We start from the raw sequence: 12,145 nt of genomic DNA on the forward strand, positions 1-12,145 counted from the left end.
CACGCGCCGCGTCCTTCCATCAGGACTCTCCTTTCTCGTCCTTTCCACCCTCTCAACCAGGCCCTCCTTGTTTTCTCCTTCTTCTTATGCGGTCTTCTGTCTCGTGACCTGGCAAACAACGAACTCTATTTACGATAGACTTTATCTTGACGTGATCTAGTTATGCCAGGCACGACCCACTATGCTAGATCATTGTATGGGATCACCCTTGATCATTGAATCTTATTCTATCGTTCGTCCATCGTGCCGTAACAGGGAACACGTATTTTTCAGCGGTACACCCATTACAGCCAAAGCTTCAGGACCTTGGATCAATTCGATGTAGCTTTTGACTATAACCGATCGAATCGTATTTTTCTATCGCCAGAAAATGTTTTAAGTTTGAAAGAAATACGAAAGGACCTTCGTTTTAATTTCCTACGAAGAATTTTCCTAAAATAAGATAGCGGAGAGAAGATGAAAGTTAAAGATCTTCATAAAGAGTACAGTTAATCCTGCGCAGTTGCATACATCTGAAATGGCCATTATTTATATTAGCACGAAGAGCCAAAGAAAACCTACACGAGGATGCTTACCGTCCCACACCAGATTTCACGAATGTTTGAACCACTTGCCTCTCTCCGCGCAAGTGGAACATCGCTAGAGGCGGTTTATCCAGCAATAACGCTAAACATCCAAAATGAAGTAGCACGTGTGCAATCCAGATTGGTAGACGTCGTGCAAGACGAACATACTGTATCTATTCGTCGCGACGAGCGCCGCGACGCAAGAGACGGATGGATGACACGAGCGTGTGTACGAGCGAGAAAAAGGGTTCCGCGAGGCAGAGAGTATCAACGAAAAGCGACAAGCAGAGAGAAAGAGAGAAAGAGAGAGAGAAAGAGAAGGAGAGAACGCGTGGATCCACAGACGTATGCACACACGTGCACCACACGGGGGCAACGTAGACGAGTCCGTACGAGAAGGTAGTTCAGTTCCGGTCCGGGCCATTAGTTGATGAGCTACCTCGTTTCCATCCCCTCTCGTAGGCCACGCTAGCGGCAACCACCCCCTCCTAACCCGTCCGACGTTCCACCTACATCCCACACCACCTACGAGAGGCCCTGAAAAGCTCGCGTGGCATTGTGGGATCTATTATTGCCCTCCTGGACTTACATGTTTCGATGCAACGGCAGCAAACTCAGCCAGCCAACCAGCCAACCACCCAACCAGTCAGCCAGACGAACGAACGAACGAACGAACGGACGGACGTACCGACAGACACACGGGGAAAATCCAGCTCCCCGCTAGCCGACACACCGCTTCGTCGATTTCCAACAGCCAGAGAAACTCTGTGTTCTCCCTTTCTGCCTGCGTTTGCTCGCTCGCACGCTGAAATCCGGTGTACCAGTCGTGTATCGTAAAACGCGGGATCCCCCCCTCTAGTTACTGCGAAAGTCGTAACAACAAGGCTCACAGGCTCCGCTTCCACACGCACATGTAGCCAGATTATACCAGGAATCTGCATTATCACTCGCACGTTACAAGACCGCGGTTTCGCGGGTACTCGCTTCCCGATTTTGATGGGATCGTCACTTAATTGTGATGGATCCCGACGCTTTCATTTAGCCGAGGCTTGTACGGTTTTCGGCTGCTCCATTTCACACCGACGTCTCTTTCACTGACGAGCAGGTCAAGGGTGGCTTTTTGCATCCTCGTCCGCGTGATTTACCCCTTTTTTTTGGGCTTGCGTTCGACTTTCTTCTCCATGAAGCTATACGTTATATGTACACATTCTGTGGTTTGTGTTTATCGCGCGTGGTTACTCTTATTTTATCGAAGACACATGGAAGACTGGCCTCGACGACGGAACCTACCAGGATGGCGTACAATACTTCCGGTCGCCGGTGGTTCTTAAAGATAGCGATAAGCCCATAAACGCAAACACGGCCGAAGCTACAGAGAGATGGATGCACGGCGTGGCACAAAGTCGTTGAAAAAAGAGGAAAACGAGGCGGTCCCGGCGGGAGGGATGGAGAAAGAGAAAGCGGCAGCAAGGCATTCAACGCATTCACGGGGAAGAACTCTGCACGAACGAGCGAGCTCGTGAATGAACCAAGTCCCGACCCGGTGTACTACCCCCTAGCCACCCTCGAAACCACCCTATCTCGGGCATTATCGTTATTAAACACCTCGAAGAGCCGCCGCCGCCGTAGCAGATCCTCCGAGTTTCAGGACTCAACTTCAAATCGACGATATTTTTCCTCGGAACCACTCTGTCTCCTTGGACGAAGAAAACATGGACCGCGTTGAAGATGCTGAGATCGCGATATACATGGAATGTTTCAAAATTTCTGACGAAAATACTAAAGCGCTTGACGTAGTAATTAGTTTCAATTTATAACAATTTCGTGATCGTTAAGAGGGTTGAAAATTCGGTGGTACAATTTCAGGGCAGGCCATATTTATCCAACGGGATAACACGAGGATTTTCGAGTCTCGAAATCCTATCTCACCACTCAAGACAGCCGCCATTGTTTCGAAGAAGGCCGGTCTGCTCCGCGAACAGTGAAACCAACCCCCTTAACCGTAGCATCGGCGAAACGCCGGATGATGTACTGCGCCCCCAGCCCCTTAATTACTGCCGCGTGCAAATTGGAAGGAAAAATTAATCGCAGAAATGACTTAGAGCCGTCGGTACGGGAGGAGGGGGCAGCGTGGACGGTGAAGGGAGGTCGAGGGAGAGGGTGGATGAGGAAGCGCACCCGAGGGTCGCACAAAGGGGATGAAAGGAAGTCCGGGGCAATTAGAATGATGCCCTTTGCACGGTCTTCCTCGCTCAACCTCTCTCCATACTTTCACCCCCTCCGCCGCTGTACCGTCTTCCTTCTTTCCACCCCCTCGACTAAAATCATAGAGCGGTCTTCCTCTGTACGCGAAACGAAGAAACGACTGTTCGATGAAAAACGAGTGATTAAAACTGTCTTACACGGAATAAAATATAATACAGTAAACAGTATGTGTTATTTGTCGCGGTTTTAGGAAATTAAATAAGAAATTTTCTGTCTCTACTGTGCATTCTTCGCTGTTCCGAACATTGTCAAGTAGAAATTTTTGGTTCAAATAGAATCGTTTGAAGCGGATGATTTTTCTCAGAATATATCAACGATATATCAACGATACTGTATACTATCATGCACTGTCGCCTAGATAGACACCTATAAAACGCTGACATACGTAAATTCTGCGGAAAGTTTTAGTTTCCATTTCACGACACAGCGTCTGTGAATTCTTGAAGAATTTCTTTATATAGTACATAGAGCATTTACTGTTTATCCACGTTTTTCTTCATGGGAGAACCCGGAGAGCCTATTCTCGCGGAGTCTCCGTTCCTCTAAACAATCGCTCGTGGTATCGACAAATTTTCCGAAAAATACGTAACAAATCGCCACCGAGCTCGTGTGCAAAGTGGCGACAAGGGTGGGAGGCGGCCGCGGAGGAGGGAACTGTGGATGGACATTTAATCTCGATTTCGGGGTCGACCGCCGATCGACGTCACCCTCGTCGTCGGTAGAAGGCCTCTGTCATATCTCCGGGGGATGATTCGACGTGACAGCTCTCCCTGGAGGGTTGTGCGTTGCCCTGCTAGCAACACCACAACCACCACCCCCTTCACCCTCTGATAGAAAAGGCGGCGCACACCACTGCCGTAGGCGGCAATATACGTCGTGACGTCCGCGGATTCTTCGCGTGCCACCCTTCCACCTCTGACGACTACCCTTCGATGTATAAGGTTTAATGACGTATAAACTATGCGCCGGATTAGCAACGCGGTTATGCCCCATGGTAGTTCCACCCTATGAGGCGCTATAAGACGCGCCTATGGGGCTACTCGTGACCGCGTTGATGGACAAGGGTGAACCACACCCCTCGTGGGCGATCTTTTTTCGCGCTAGCGTGTAGCTTCGTTTACGGGCACAAGGACATACATAGATCCGGCCGTTATCGCGAAAATTAACGAGAAAAGTGCGAGGATGGAGATCGTTGATTTAGCCGTGGTACGAACATAGGTATGTAGAGAAGACAATGAGACAAATTCGAAGCTGGGTTTTTTTTTTCGAACTGCGGCAACGGCAGACACGACCCTTTCATTCCGCACCGAAAACGTCACGTATTGTAAAATAAAAAATTGAACGCAGCGTGCAACGCGGCAAGGCTTTTTTCTCCGGTCGAGAAGACAACGAAAGCGAAATATGGAAAACGCGAGCCACGGAACAAAAACCCGAATAGATAGATACCTGTCGGACGCACGTGCAACTCGCTGTAGAAAAAAAATCAAGGAATACGGTACAACTGCTACATGACACGGGGTTAATGTAGCAGCCGGGCTCTATCCGTAGAAATGCACGTAGTCGATATTTTACAAAATACGCCTGTAATTATTTAGCTTACTAATGCATTCACAAACCAGGAATTTCCGTCAGTTGTCGAGCTCTATCGCGAATGGCTTGAAAAATGGACACGTGTAGTGTGTAATAAAGACGAGGAATTTGGAACGGACAGTTTAGAAAACAATTATCACGAAGAATAATTAGAAGAATAGTTACCATACATATTAAGACACCTACTGATATTTCATACAAATTAAATCATTTTATTATTAACCATGTATCGAGTGTACGTTACAACATATGATAGTATCCTAAATAAAGCAAAATACTTTTGTGTTTACCGACAAATGTAACAAGTACTAACTGCCTCAATACCCACGTCATCCTACGTAGTACAATTACTAATACTATTTCCTATAAAGCATGAAAAGTATATCTTCTCCAGCCTTTGTCAAAAATGCAACAAATTCTTAACGTTTTGCTCGAGTCTCGCACAAGCTACATTGCCAAAGAGTTACACGCAAGGAATTGCTTTTACACCTCGTCAAACGTTCAATCCCCCGTGTCATCAGATTCGAAGGCGGTTTGAGAAATCTCGGCCGATAGTTAACGCGCACGAAACAGGGATAATTAACCGGACAAAAGAAAGCAGTGTCCGAGAGTAAAAGTAATCGCGGGTGTCGGAGTCTCGTTCTGTCGCGTTCGACTCGGGGAAAATAGGACGACCCCGATGATGGGGATAAAGAGAGCGAGGAAGAGAGGACGAAATGGCACAAAAGGGCCCCGACAATAAAGTCAAGTGGGGCACAATGAGCCGCGGCGTGAGTACATTGAATGCCATGATCGTCTCATGTAGTCACGGTCCCATGCCTCTTTACCGGTCGTCCTACTACTCGTGTCGCATGGTGTGGTCACGGTGTACGTCTACAATAGCGTTGATTCAATAACTTGGCCGTGTTACCGATATAGAAAACTATATCGAACGAGGGAGTTCTTGAGTTTCCCTTACGCGCGATCCACATCGTACGTTTCTCGATTTATCGGAACGTTCTCGACGATGCGTCACTTCCATGATAAGGATTCGCCTTGTCATTTAACGTTATTGTTAATAGATAAAGAGATAGATAATCATTGAGTCAGCCGAAGATTGTGGAATGTTTAGAAGATAGGACAAGGGTTATTTGAATCAGAGCAGATATTCTGTAAGAAATGACGGTATAAATAAGAAAATAGCTTGCGGAAGGACTTTGTTATTCGAGTCATCTTCTCTTCGTTCTCCATATTTTTTATTGCTCAATCTAAAATCGTTTTCTAATTCTGTCGTTATCTGTCAAAGTCGACACCGTGTCTCCATATATAGTAAAGTAAATAGATGTATCATTCAAGCTTCGATAATCAGCTAAATATTATTAATTAAAATTCAATCATGAACTTTGCAGAATAATCAAACTTGATATACGTGTAATAGCTACAGAAACATACACCACTTTATTTATTATAACGTTTACACCATTAATTGGATTCAAGTAGCTACATCAAGTTTCATATCATTTAGTACTACCTTCGTGTGACTACAAAAAGACACCATAGAAATGAGATGCATAGAATCTGATGAAGGATGCTGCGTTCAAAGACAATGCTACGCGCAAGTACATTTTATAGCCATCGTATGTCAAATTCGATTGTTCTATGTAAATTTCGCGATTGAATTTTAAGCTTTAGGATATCGAAGCTTACGTGACTCAAATACGGATAACTGCATCTTATCTCTATATGAATGTAGAAACGGAGTTTGGAAATTGAAAATTGCCCATCATATTCACCACAACAGCTTGTTATCAATCGTCGCGTGTTTCCTTTCTTTTTCACCGCGTCGTTTCCCGGTGGCAGCTGATAACGTTATCGCGTAGCTGGGGAAAAAAAAAAGAAACAGCCAAAGGACGTCGACTGAAAACGTCAGGGTGTATTAACACCATTCTATGGCCAACGGTGTCCGCATAAAAGCGGCTGTACGCCGATAATCCGACCGATGTCACCACATCTATTAAATTACGCACGTACGAATACGCGGCAGGTAGATAAGTGTCGTACGTCGGCGGCGAGCGAGTTTACGGTCGGGAAAATCGCGACAACCTCCGATTCTTCGGCCCACAAGAACAGGACCGACGATCACCAGCCTTTCCCGATAAACGGCAACTCGTCCGGGCTTTGCGTTTTTGTGCAACTCAAATTCGCTAGAAGAACCGTTGAAACAACCGGTTGACGTCCGCGTTTTCTAGTCGACGAAACGTTTTCCCGCTCCGAAGCGTGTCTCTTTTTTTTATAATGGAGAGAAAGAGAGAAAGAAAGAGGGAGGGAGGGAGAGAGAGCAAAAACATGGAGTGGCAGTGTAGCGAGAAAATAAATTATAAAGTAACGCTCGAGGAGTGCGCGTTAAGCCCGTTCCCGCGTGAATCCGGCGTGATGGATAGAATGTCGAGATATTTCGAAAGAGCGGAAAGAGGGAGTAAAGGAGATAGAAGAGGCGATGTTTGTAAGCGAGAAGGAGAGAAATGGAGCAAAAGGACCGATTTAGAGGATTGTCGAGAGAGATCGTCGGTCAAGCTCGACAATCCTGATAAATGAAAGAAGCAAATGCCGAATTCGGATTCCCAATAAGGGTGGTCGATGTCAAGCGACGTGGAACGACTGGATGGAAATGAGGGTGGAAAAGAGTGGACGCAAGAGATGGCTTTAACCCCATGACGTCGTCTGCCGGCGACGATCTGGATCTATATTCCATCCCTTCTCGTCTGGTCTTCCGCGTTATTTCGCGCTCGGACATCTCGCCGATCCGTCGTATTCTCTGTGATGCTCGTCATGTTCGAGTTCGTCAAATCCTCTCATTTGCGTTAACCCATAAACTCGTCGTTTCGTCCACGATGTCGTGTCTCCTCGTCTTTCTCGACCTCAAAGCTTTCTTCGTTTTACTTCATTGGAAACGAGATCGAATAAACGAGTTAACGAAAATGTACTTACTAGAATATAACGCGTATACACCGTGGTTCGTAAGTACGTGTTAGCTCATTTTTTGGTTTACCACAAAATTTAACGATTGTCTTAAATTAACGAGGACACGATTAATCGATCGTGATGTTCTATTCCATAGCGACACAACGATGCGAGAATTTGTAAGGGCTATTTCTATGAGTTACCAGAGAAACATGATTTAATAAGAATTATATTGGCCCCGCGATCCTCTAACCTGAATCTCATTGTGACAAAGTTTCGTAGGAAATAAATGTAAACTTGGGAGAAGTTTAGCTAAAATCTGTATCGAAATTTGAAAGCCATCGTTCTTTTTTCAACGAATAACGTTAACAGAGTTCAAAAAATATGTTATTATGTAATAATTATGAAAGGGATGCGCGAACATCATTCCTGAGATGTTTCATCCGTCAGAATACACAATCGTTGTAACCGTGGCCTATCTTCTAAAAAGATTGGCGAGATTCGACACGGAAAATTGTACAGGAATGTGACGGATCTCCAGCGAGCGTAACAGCAACAACAACGATAACAATAACTGCAACAACCCCGTGAACATCCGGCGGTGATCCAAAACGCATATTCGCCGCTTCCGGGCTAACTTTCCCTCCCCATTTTCCTGTCGCGTTATATCAAGCTGGAGGGGTTGCTTGCGTTTCCGCCCTCTCCCTCGCCACCCTTCCTCGTCTTTTCCACCCTCTGTCTCTCTCTTTTTGTTTCTCTCGCTCTGTGGATGCTCTACGATTCTCTGTTTTTGCCTGTCCTCGTCTCCGTTCGGTTGGATGCAATCAATAAGACATTCGTGACGCGACGGTTATGGCTGATGGGGACGTGAGCACAGGGGCCAACGGCCAGCCCCATGAATATCTTTCGATAGATTGCACATCGGCCTCGTTCACCCTCGATGCGTCGCGATGCGTCGAACCCGTGCACGTGGAGGGATCGAGACGGGCCACAAGGGTGGACGATGTGCAGCCACGCATCCACTGCGGTTAACTTTCCTCTTCCTCTCTTTTTTTCTCTCCCTTCTTCTCTCTTTCTCCCCGTTTTCACCCTCCACTCTTCCTCCTATATGTCTTCTCTGCCGCGCGTTATACCGTTCCCGGTCTTTATTTCCGACGACCTCGTTGACCGGATGAACCTGCTCGCTATCGTTTTGTATCCTTCCGTCGACGATGCTAATCGAAAGTCTTTTGCGCGGAGGTAGACGAAGAATTACGAATTGAAGAAGCTGCCGCGGTCATCTGGACGAATAATTTGAGCAAACCGATAGAATATAAACTCCAAATCGATGAACGTCGTATTGCTTTTTCAAACGTTTTGTAAATTTATAGCCAATCGATACTCGCCGTAACAAACTTTTCTATCTTCGTATGTACGAAACTTTCGAATACGAGTATTGCCTTTCTTTCTCTACATACGATTCAACCTTCGCGATCCGACTGGCATATTTTTACGCAGATACTTGTCGAACGATTGACAGAAAAATTAATTAATCTTCTACGAAATGAATCGAGAGTCATAGAATAATGTTATCGCCCTTTCGATTACGATTTGAATATCTCAAACGGATCATCGTGATTCTCGGACGTGATGGTTTCCCTCGTCTCGCCGATTTTCTCCGGCCACCCCAAAGTAATCGAAGCTCGACAGCGCGATCCGGGATTCCTCTTCAACGGAATTCGTCACGCGGCACAGCGATGTTCGAGGGCTCACGCCGCATTAATAATGCATATCCAGTGTACAGAAAAATGCATATACGAACCGCTCCTAGCAGGGAAACACCGTAATATCGTGAACGTTCGACGATCCTGTCACGACTCGGTTTCGGCGATTCCACACGAAATTTGTCCTCGTTAAACGCGGACGACACCTTCGTGTCTCTCGAATTACCTGTTCCCAGGGTTTCCTTTCACCTTCCCTCTGATCGTGTGTGCGTCTCACACTGGTGAAAAGTCACCGTTGCTCACGCACACACGCGCTATGCTCGGCGTGAGTCCTCGCGGAGTTTTCGGACTGATTAGCATTTTTTTTTCCCTTCTTCACGCTTCCAGCGTGACCCGATGACGCCTCGTGGCCGGACAATGAGGCTACTTATTTATTTAAATACCGGGCATCCTGTCCTTTCACGCGAAGATTTATGCATGCCGCCGAGCTAATTGCCGGCCCATTATCCGGATAATGGTATTCCGTCGCGTAACGACGCGTCGTCTGCCTTCTACCTCTCCTCCCCCTCTCCACCCCCTGTCCTCGTCTTTCCCCCCTCGCGCGTTTCACCATCTCCTTTTTTTTTCCCCCCCGTTTCCACGGACACGTTCCGTTCTCCCGTTCCTCGGCCGGTTTACGTGGCTCCTCTTCGTCGAACAAAGCACGAGTCGCTGACTCGAATATTCGATCGACTCGTTCAAGGATGCACGAGCGATACCCAGCTACCGATGAAACGCTGCCTGTTGCGAGGTTGTTGGGTCACTTGTAAAATACTTCGGATAACCGACGTTCGTTTGTGCTATCTTATCGTATGGTAAGCTACGAGATCTAGCGATTATACTGACACGTAGAATGGTTGCGCTGTTGCGCAAAGTTTCTTGTGACGAAATACTCTCGCGATTACGAGTATACACGACAAATCATTTGTCGATAATTAATTTGTAGGAAATGTAAAAATGTAACGATTACCGTGTCACGAATTTGTGGTTCGACTTTTAAAAGAATATTATAATTTACATATGAATTTCACAGCAGATCGACGTTGTTTACGACATCGTGGCGGACCATCGTCGAAAATAGATCGTCGGTTCGGTAGAACGATGACGTACGAGACTGGTAAATCAACAGAGACGTGCTTACTCTTCAACAGGACCGTGAAGAACGCTGCTGAACCAACGTCAATAAAAATAATTAGCGCGTAAAAGGAAAAATAACGAAACAGACCGCACTCGATCTTTATATTTCAATCGATACCCTCTGATCGATCAAAGACTTGTACGTATTTCACGACGATTATCGATGGACGAACTTCGGTATCACGAGCGAATGATAAATAGAACGCAAAAGGGAAGCCGATTCTTCAAAGTGTCTTTCCGGTGGAGCTGTCAAAAATTCGAAAAATCAAAAACACAGTCACCCATAGGTGGACATGCACGAAATTCTCTTCAACGGGGCCGCCATTGAAGAGAATGGTACTTGGTGTATCGTGGACATTGATTTCTAAACGGGCTGTACCGTAAACGAGCTCTCTCCGCGTACGAACCCCCGTGCCAGCCAGCAGACCAGCCCCATCCAACCCCCGCGAAACGCTCGAAAACGCGCTTTCGCGTTCCCATCGAATTGGGAAAACGGGCAAAGGGTTGCTCTCTCCTCGTTGCCTTTCACCCGTGACCTGGCCAGACGACTCGAGGGGTGGGAGGGTTGCCGAGAGGGAGGAAAAAGAGGAAAAGCGGTGTGTGCGGACCGGAGTCGGAACGTTTGCGCGCACCGGATCGGCTCCGAACAGGGCAAAGCCATGGAGAATCGAATGATAATCGAGTTACAGCGTGACGATCACTGTGACCATGGATGGCCAAGTTTATTGTTATTCATATGGGGAGTTAACGAGCTGGAGGGATTCATGCGTATCCTAGTTTCATTTCGTGGTCGATAAACCGTTATTGTTATTCACTTGCTTAATAAATGGGATAAAAAGTATCATCGATGCATCGAAAATGTAAATTGAGCGTGTATATAATCGCGCGGGTATTTACGGAAAATTTTAAAATCCTGCGTCGTAATATCAAACATTTTGAAGTTTCGTTATTACTGAATGAGTTCTTAAATTTCATTATAACATAACCTGACACGATTACCATGATTATTATAGAGGTACGATAGAGCGGACGAGTATTATCGGAGATCGAGCTACTATTTTATTGCTAGGTAAAAATAGATGTTCGCTCAGACTCGCTGACTAAGAAACTCTTGTTTTTACACAGATACTCGCTGCAAGCGTACACATGCACATACATACCCATGCGCATCATTTTTGGCCTAGGTCTACGTGGCTCGCAAGGACTGCACGTGGCTACACCAGTCCATTATCGTCTGCTGATTTTCTACTATCTGTAAAACTAATATAAAATTAAAATAAATAACTGTCCATAATATGACTCTTATTTTAATTTATACGCTAACGCTACATTATGTTAATAAAATTTGAAGCCAATCTAAAACTGTATGTAGAAGTTACGAGTCATCCGTTACGAACATATACGTAGTAAAAAATTATGAATAATTATCTTGAAGATATAATTAATGGTAAAGGTGGCCTTTCTAAATGTTTTAGCTCATTAACATAATGAATAATCGACTGCTGAAATAGTTTATGACTCGTACGAAGCGTACGTTTGCAATAAATACTCTACTGCTTCTGTATACCCTCACGTAACTACCTAACAATCTCATAAATAGAAATATATTTATATTTATAGACGCGATCTGTACAAAAAGGACAGCATTAACGAGGAGAAGATTAAGTTCCGAGAACGATATCTAATTATTATTGGGCCTATATCGGAACAATGATTCAAGTTAGTCGCAGCGAAAGGGGAATCGATCGAGTCGTCGTTTTCTTCGGTGAAACGTTTTACGATTTGTCGGAGCGTTCGATCGTCGTATTCAGAGTCGCTGTACGTCCATGGAATTAACATTAATTTCCAGTTTTCAATTGCAGTCGCTGAAGAGAAGATCCGTCAGCCACTGCGAACGACTGGATA

The 12,145-nt window shown here is 45.7% G+C and overlaps 1 protein-coding gene across 12 annotated transcripts in view; it reads right to left on the reverse strand.

Annotated features, from left to right (window-relative positions):
- LOC132911461 (transcription factor Sox-2) overlaps nt 1–12,145 on the reverse strand; it is a 360,539-nt gene that overhangs the window by 185,997 nt on the left and 162,397 nt on the right. For 7 of the 12 annotated variants that reach the window (XR_009659004.1, XR_009659001.1, XR_009659000.1 and 4 more), the window contains one exon: nt 11,401–11,500. The exons of the other annotated variants lie outside the window; for them this stretch is intronic. The gene's annotated coding sequence lies outside the window, so the exon portion shown is untranslated. The remainder of the gene's footprint in view (nt 1–11,400; nt 11,501–12,145) is intronic. 12 annotated transcript variants of the gene reach the window in all.

Source organism: Bombus pascuorum, chromosome 10 (assembly GCF_905332965.1).
Source record: "Bombus pascuorum chromosome 10, iyBomPasc1.1, whole genome shotgun sequence".
Classification (NCBI taxonomy): Eukaryota; Metazoa; Arthropoda; class Insecta; order Hymenoptera; family Apidae; genus Bombus; species Bombus pascuorum.